Raw genomic sequence first — 8,580 nt, forward strand, 5'->3', positions numbered from 1 at the left:
GCGGGACTCACTTGAAGTCAGCTATGTGCCATCCTGTCTTTTCATAGTGTTTTCAGCACATAACGGAGTCAAGATTACTCAGTTATTTAACATTTTATAGTGAAACGAAGAAAACCTCGAACTTCTCACTGACTTCTCAAAACAGCGAACATGGCAAAAGAAAGTGGCACAAATCAGACAAATTGGCATTTATTGGCGGGAAAAGTTTGATTCAGAGATTTTTTACTCGACATATCAGATTTATAGAAGGGGTAGGGACCTTTAATTGATCATGATTGTAATGTTTCTTAATATTTTCAAGAGAATGGACAGAAAATTACCACATCTGGATCTTCTGCTGTGGGTTAAAATGGTTTAAAATGTCCACGAGCCAGATGCGCGTTTTAACACCCTTGAAAAATCAGGAAGCTATAACAACGCAGAAGACTTTAAAACGTAGTCATAGTAAGGAAAAATTATAAGGTGAAATCTTTAGATAACGCGAACATAAGGAGACAGTCTGTTCCGCTATAGTTTGTTGCTCTAGGTTGCTCATAAAGCGTGTTTCTGATGATTGTATCGGTCGTATCAGTTTTGCTATACCCCTAGGGTTTTCGGGACAGGCGATGTACCCCTACGAGTTTCGAGACCCACACTACCAACCTAGGTTTTTCGGGGGGGGAAAAAAAACGACCCCTAAGAATTTCGGTTGGCTGCTGGGTCAATGAATAACCTCATGTTTTCGTGAAGCTTTGATCGAAAGCTAATATTTTCGAAAAATACAAAAAGCAGCCCTAAAATATTCGGGGGGGCATATCATCCCCTAGAACGACCGAACAGATAATTTTTTATTAGCGTTGCAAATAAATCGTTTTTATGACTTTAGACATAACTCCTAACTGCCTAAACAGCATCTTCAGGATATTTTAGAAAAAAACCTCGTTGGGTGCCCCTGACTTTACGCCTGATGATGAAAAGTTGTGAATAAAATACGTTTGTTCGTGTAAATCGTTCAAGGGCGATCTTCGTAATTTTTTTTCTCGTGTAAGGACCTGATGGCAATCTATGCTTAAGCGCTCTGGAAACAGTAGCCATTGACACTTCTTCACCGTCCATTTCTTCAAGACAACTTATTATTTCTGCAAGTGAGACAGATGGCTTTTCAATTTTCAAAATTTCAATGAGTTTCAATTAAGTCGCCTCCTGTTAATTTACTCCACTTTGTACCTCCTTTAGCTCGAGGGTTAATGGAGAGTTCCTCGCAAAATTTTCGCCAAATCTTTGTGATAGTATTTATACAAAGCTTCAATTCCTTGGAAAATAACGAAACGATCTGGGAATGTATCCAGTCACTCGATCACCACCTTCCTGGAGGATTCTATCTATTATCAGTGATCTCATGTCTTGATCCAGCGCAATTCCAGTGTGATAGGTTCGTCCGAATTTGTTTACTTTTAGCGCCTCCATCATTCTGAGGTCGCAATGACACCAAGCGTCCAAAATCCTGAAAAATGTCTTTAAATTTGTCAAACCTGCTCTCCACGTGAACAAAACGTGTTACGTTTGCTTAACAAACATTCATAGTTTCGTGCTCCAAACGAAACATTTTCATTGGTCCAGTCGATACAGTTGTCTGGGAAACTGTCTCGTTTCAAAAGTAAACATGCCCGAAAAAACGTTCATGCTTCACCGTTGAACGCAAATGGTAGTAAAAGTAAGTTTGTTTTATTTTTGTCGCTGTAAACCAGGATTAGCCGAATTTTTTTCGGCATTTCATTCATGTATAAGCCCTAAAAATCGGTACGTTGACTGGACATTGGAATTATGAGTTTGGGTTGCTGTGAATTGATCAGATAAGTCCGACAGACAATATCCGATGACAGACACTGAGTATTTTCCAGCACTGACATTCGTTTTCGGAAATAAAAACCAAATCATATGCAGGGTTTCATGAGTTTTTGGAATAGACATGGCCGGGAAAAACAGGAGGAAAACCTCTCAGGCAAGCCATATTTCTGGTCATATTTTGTGGGCTGTATTTGGCAGTTTTACATGAAAGAGGCATATTGCCCCGGCAATATGCACACGAAATAAAACGCACACCAAATTTTGCGTAAGCTATCTTTATTTACGGCTTGGAACGTAATTGGACATTTCTACAAATGTTTTAGCTATAATCTAACTTCCTTCACCCAGCATGCCTTGAAACTTGTTTGGATTACATTTCTTGTTTGCAAAATTTGCTGCTTCTACTCTTGCTTAGTTTTATAAGTTCCTCAGTCAATAGTCGTCATCGGCGTAATCAGATCTAAACTCTTGACGCTGTTTGTAACTCCGCCGCATCAGATCAGCCAGCAGAATCTTCGCCTTGGGGCTCAATTCTCTCTGTTCTAGGTTCATTGTGTCTTCGTTGGAAGTCGAGTCACCTTGCTTCTCTGGCTGCTTAGAATAACAAAAGTCGTGCATAAGAACTGAAGTTAATGTACTTGCTCTCCATGTCAAAATTGGTTACCTTATTTCTGGCCTATTCTGATCTATTCTTTTATAATGTTACCTTAAGGAAAGTTCGAGTCATGCAGTTTAACTTAAAGTTGAAGATAAAGTTGATCAAAATAATGTCTGTTTTGATGACAGTTTTTTGCAGCGCTTCGTGTACATGATCTCTTCGAAAGAAAAAAAAAGGTATAGAACAAGTGTCCAGATATTAAAATAACCACAAGGATTATTTACGGCTCAGTTTGAGATCATCATGAGTCATGCCGGAGTAATATGCCATGCAATTTTAAAGGCAAAATGATCATAAGTAACTAATCAAAACTAACCTGGCTGGGCGGTTGAGGGCACTGAGCATGATTAGGATTCATAAGGCAAATGAGATGAGACGGCTTGCCGTGAGCTGTAAACTCGAACATGACTGCTAATGTTACGACTACCGCAAGAAAATATTTTAACGCCATACCCTAACCGTTTGGTCAATAACTTGTCAAGTTTGAATTTGTCTTTTGTCATTGCACGGTCTTTTATAAAGAGGATGGCCCTATACATTAAATTTTAACGAGAGAATAAATTACCTCAAAGATTGTTCTATTTTGTTTTCGTTTTCGTTTCGCTGATGATTTCATCTCGAAATAAAGATTGGAAATATATCATATATATATAACCCTTACACTATTCTTTTGATCGCCACTGAAATTTCCACCTAATTTACAATAGTGTGCAAGGTCTAACAGGGATAGTGAGAAAGAAGCAGGTGTTGCAAAAATAGCCGCAAATAACTCTTCTTTTACGTTTGTGCAAATTAGACTGACTAGCCTCATTTTACTGCCAACGTTCTTTCAATTTGACGCGCGCTAATGAGGCTACTAAGGATTAACACGAAAGAAAAATGATGATTTTTTGGCGGACATTTTTGCATTCGGTCATTTCAAAATCCTTAATTGATATCTCCCTTTATCTTTCGTTAATTCTAATTAGCCTTACAGTGACATTTCGTCAGTTGTCACCAAAATTTGTCATTTCGTCAGTCGGAGAAATTTTGAACAATACCATGACTTAGAACCGGAGGGTGTATTTAAGAATTTAGAGACAAGTTGTCGCTTTAAGAAAATGTAAGGTAAAAAAAGCGGGTGTGGAACGAGTCATTTTCATTTAATAAAAGAAAAACAACAAGGTCATTTCATTCCAACATGCCTAAATACAACCCCTATTTCGTTTTCAGGGCGAAGCCTTTCTGAAGCTATTTTCGCAGTTTATCTTTCCTGATTAAAGCGAATATTGTACGCCAGTTCCTTGTTTTTTTGGGGGGTAGGGGGAGGGTAGGTTGAGTATTATAATATGTCCAGACGATCGTCGAGTTAGGGTTTGGTTAATTTTTCATGAAGGCCGCTGCATTACTAGCACAATTACTGAGAAACACTAATTTTTAGGAACTGGTAGATTTAACATTCTTTAGCATGATGCTCGACCTAAGAAAGAACTTCTCTAACCTCGCCTTTTCTGCATGGCCTGTATATACACCTCCACTTGGATTTTATATGGAGACCAGAACAGCGTCCAGGGAAGTTGATCAGAAGCTATTGACAGAGTAACATAGTCACGAATATGAGGGACATTTTTGCAGCCATGGTAGATTTCTCAGTGTTTCTTGATAGCCCAACGTCGATATATAGAGTTTGGCCTGCACAATTTTATAGAGGCGAAGCAATATCATAATGAAGACGGACAGATATCCTCAGTTTTTGATCATTGTCAACGCCAACTTGGAAAGGCGAGCGGTATTGATATACAAAGGGAATTTATCTCAGACTCGAGTTAATTAAGTCGATTAATAAAAGTTTTCGTATGGTGTTTTTAAAAGCGCAACGCTACAGCTCCGTTGTAGCTAATTACAGCCACGATGCCGCCAAACATTGTCTCTAATTTCTATTTTCTTGGAGCTCTGCCCACAGTTATTACAATTACTGTAACAATATGGTTACGAAAAAAAAAAAAATTTTTAAAACAATTCAAGCAAACATAACAGTGCTGAGAGACTCAAATGCAAGTTAAGTATCCAGTTTCCATTTACACTGATAACTTGGAGGAATTGAGCCAGGGACCCTCTAAGGACAAATTTAAACGGTTTCCCCGGCGAGCGTGACTCACAGATATGAACCCGAAGTATGTGCATTCGAATGGAGTGCTCCGTCAGTAAGGCATGTTGTGAATGAACAGAATGGGGTTGACTTTACTAAAGAACTTTACTCCCACTTACCAGGGGAGTGTCAGGCAAGACTTTTACCGACACGGAAAAAAAACTAAAAGAAATAATAATAAAACGAACAAATCCCACCCACTTTCCGACTGGGATTGCTATACTGGCAACCCAGTAATGATCGGCTTGATTCGGCCTTTTGTCCACTCTTACGTGAAGAGCGATACCAAATGACTTGGCCTAAAAGCCCAGAGTTCGAAAACAATCTCCACATGCTTAGGATGCGTTCGATTGACCCTATTCCGGGATAAGAATACGTGGAGTGATGATTTAAAACACCATGTGTGACGTTTTGCAGGATAATAAAGCTATGTTTAAAATAGCATTTTAGCAGATGTTTGACAATATTAACGTGAATCTCCGCAAAAACGAAGGATTTCTGATTTCTATTCCATGTATTCCTACTCCGAAATACGGTAAATCGAACGCGCCCTTAGAGAACAAGCCATGCAGTTTTTTCACGAAGAACCCGCCACTGTTTTCCGGTCTAAGGAGGCGTTTTTAGCCTGCGAGCAGACTCTTTTGTAGCCGCGAGAGGACTGGGGCTTGTACATCCCAATCCTCTCGCGGCTACAAAAGAGCCCGCTCGCAGGCTAAAGCGTTTTGGATTCATACGTGACACCACTGGTAGCCCAAGATCGATATATGAGTATCTGTACTGTACCTAAGACTCACGATTGGTCACCGATGTTCCCATTGACCAATCGCCGGTCGCTAAGCGATCTTCCAACGGTTTGGGTAACGAGCCTGGTAAGTAAAGCCTCATTCGATGGCTCTCGAAGCAAATGTTTGCAGACTTTGGTAGCCCTTAATTCCTTCTCAGTGTACAAGTTGCTTGAATGAAGAAGACGAATGGGTGGCGGAGGTATCGTCCGTGATCTGCGTGAAATTTTGAGGCGGTCTAAGCCTTAGGAGCGAATTTATGGCCCTTCTCCGGTGATTCCGTTCGGCGGCTTCGTCTCGGTGCCCAACCTTGGGAAAGAAAATGTAGAGGGAAAAGAAAAGGAACCAAAAACCACCATGGCCTTAACCCTTTCAACCCCTAAACCGGCCTAAAGTGGCCATACTTAGTATTTTACTCTGTCTAAAGCAAAACGATTTTACTCGTTAATGGGAACCCCCAGGAGTCAATGGAGAGAAAAAGACACACGAGACTAAAACAAGGTAAGCTATTTTTTATTTTAAATCGTAGATATTTTTTTGAATTTTGAGAAAAACCGTTTTCCCCAAACAAATCCTTATATTCGACTCTTGCATAATATAGTACAGAACACTCAGATACTCATATATCGAGCTTGGGCTGCATGTGATGACACGACCGTTGGCCTGGTGAATATTTCACTTCTCTCTAGGATCTTTCTCTCGTTTCCACGGGCTATTGATGTCTAAACAATAGATCGAATAGCCAATCACGTTGCTCAAATACGTAAACATGAAAATATTAGTTGATTCAAATTACTGTCGAGAGTTCTACTTGCTCCTCGCTGTTCTGTCATGTTATCCAAGTTGAAAAGAACCGAAGTTAATGAGTCGTCCTCAGCTGAAAGCAACGGGAAAATATTTATCCGCAGTCCTGGGGTATTCCTAGCGGATAATAGCTTTCGATTGCTAAGAGTGCGATGAGTTGATCGCGTTCAGAACATTGCACTCAGGTTTGCAGAGAAACGGATCAAATTGTCATTATTGTTAAATCAATCTTTTTTGTTGCAACTTAACAATGCTAGACTAGAGCGAGTTATGAGGAAAATCACTATAAGTTCTTTCAGGTCCCTGTTGTCCTTGTTGTCTCGCAGATTACTAAACAGTAGAAATAAGCGACATATAAGAAAGTATCAGGAAAGAGACTTTAAGAAGAAAGCCACGGTGGGAGGCAGCAGAAACAAGAACACAGAGTTGCAATAAGAGCCTCGAAATTAATTAAATGCTGATCTTGACACTGTACTTTGCCGAATGCAGAAACCCACAAGGGTTGAAACGTGTAACGCAAGTTCACAGCTTCCGAATATTCAGTGCGAACTGATTGGTTGAATGGTTCAGTGCTAGGTACCATACTTGGAAACTCCTTGCTCTTGTTGTTCCAAATATGGTACTTAGCAAATTGAATATTCAGAAGCTTGTTTCCCAGCTCACAAGGGGCCGTTACATGTTTCAACCCTTATGGTTTTCTGCCGAATGTCAATAGAACATGCTATTAAGGACGTTCGCGCCCATTGCTACTGCGCATCCTTACAGCGCACGCAAATTCACATGCCACGTCATGCATCGTGCGCGCGCGCTAAGATCATAGGGCAGATGGCTATTGCTATAGCTTTGCTTGGATTTAACGATCTTGGATGTTCGGTGACCCCTACTTTTCTTTTCAGAAACAGATTTTATTTTCAATTATCTCCACATTGTCCAAAAATGAACAAAAGATCAATGTGGGAAGTTAAAAAAATTTCAAGATTTCCGTCCTAATATGCGCATTCCACAGTGCTTGATGTTATGTAAATATTTTAGTTAAGAATCAGTGAATAACTTCGCGCGGATCGAGTCTGACTGTACGTTGAGTGATGGTTTTAGTTCTTTTACGATTAACATTTCGTAGAACAAACAGTCCAGTTTACTCAGGCACTTTTTTAGGATGGTGAAATTTTATGCAATGGCTGGTCGTTGGACTCCGTGTTGTAGTTTTATGGGCTTGCCAATTGAAGATCTTGAGTTGGTGTGTTCGTTGATGCTTTGAAAGAGGTGTCGATTAGTAAAACCAACATAGTCCATTTCACATAGACCACATTTAAAGTGATAAACAACGCATTTTTCGTTAATGATCTTCGGTTTTGGTTCACGGGTTTTGATGATTTCACCTATTTTCTTGCTCGTGAAGATAGGTTTTATGGTGACACCGATTTTCGAACTAAGGTCTTGTAGGTGTCTCCTTGTGCTGTCTGCAGCGCTCTGGCTAATGAAAGGGATTGAAAACATATAACCGTAATAACCGTAGGAGTGGAGTCATTGTTCCTGTCTGCATCACTCTGTACATAGTCCGTAACAACATTAGTAATAAAATGGTTTACAGTGGTTTCGATCAATTGTGATGGGTAAAGGAGGTTTGAGAACGTTAGCTTTAAGGCCTCGCATTCGTTGATGAAATTTTTCCGGTTAGACGACATTCTGTAGGCTCTGTTTAGCATGGTTTTAAGGAGGCCCTTTTTGTAGCGTTGATCAACATGGCTATGAAAGTGTAGTAGAAGACCAGTGTTAGTTGGTTTCTTATAAACGCTGGTTTCTAGTTTAGTTCCGTTTCTTATAATATTCATGCCAAGAAAAGGTAGTGTGCTGTTAGCGGCCAATTCTATAGTGAACTTTAGCGCAGGGTGTTTTGAGTTAAGGACATCAAGATAAGCATTGACATTAGCATATTAAACGACCTCAATCTTGAGAATGATGTTTGATACATCGAAACATCGATTAACCGTTATTTTAATTACTTTAATTTTTCTCGTAAAATGCTTCAGCAAGCAACTCCTAATCCCATGTCATATAAGCCCTAAAAATCGGTACGTTGACTAGACATTGGAATTATGAGTTTGGGTTGCCTGTGAATTGATCAGATAAGTCCGACAGACAATATCCCATGGCAGGCACTGAGTAATTTCCAGCACTGACATTCGTTTCGGAAATAAAAACCAAATCATATGCAGGGTTTCATGAGTTTTTGGTATAGAAATGGCCGAGGAAAAACAGGAGAAAAACCTCTCATGCAAGCCATATTTCTGGTCATATTTTGTGGGCTGTATTTGGCAGTTTTACATGAAAGAGGAATATTGCCCCGGCAATATGCACACGAAATAACACGCACACCAAAG

General features: G+C 39.8%; 1 long non-coding RNA gene across 1 annotated transcript; it reads right to left on the bottom strand.

The window, feature by feature from the left end:
- Positions 1 to 2,086: 2,086 nt before the first annotated feature.
- LOC138051189 (uncharacterized) lies at positions 2,087 to 2,978 on the bottom strand. The gene is made up of 2 exons (XR_011132740.1): positions 2,802 to 2,978; positions 2,087 to 2,418 (listed from the first exon to the last, which is right to left on the bottom strand). It is a non-coding gene; the product is annotated as an uncharacterized lncRNA (long non-coding RNA).
- Between the last annotated feature and the right edge of the window lie 5,602 nt (positions 2,979 to 8,580).

The sequence above is a fragment of the Montipora capricornis genome, chromosome 6, assembly GCF_036669925.1.
Source record: "Montipora capricornis isolate CH-2021 chromosome 6, ASM3666992v2, whole genome shotgun sequence".
In the NCBI taxonomy this organism is placed as follows: Eukaryota; Metazoa; Cnidaria; class Anthozoa; order Scleractinia; family Acroporidae; genus Montipora; species Montipora capricornis.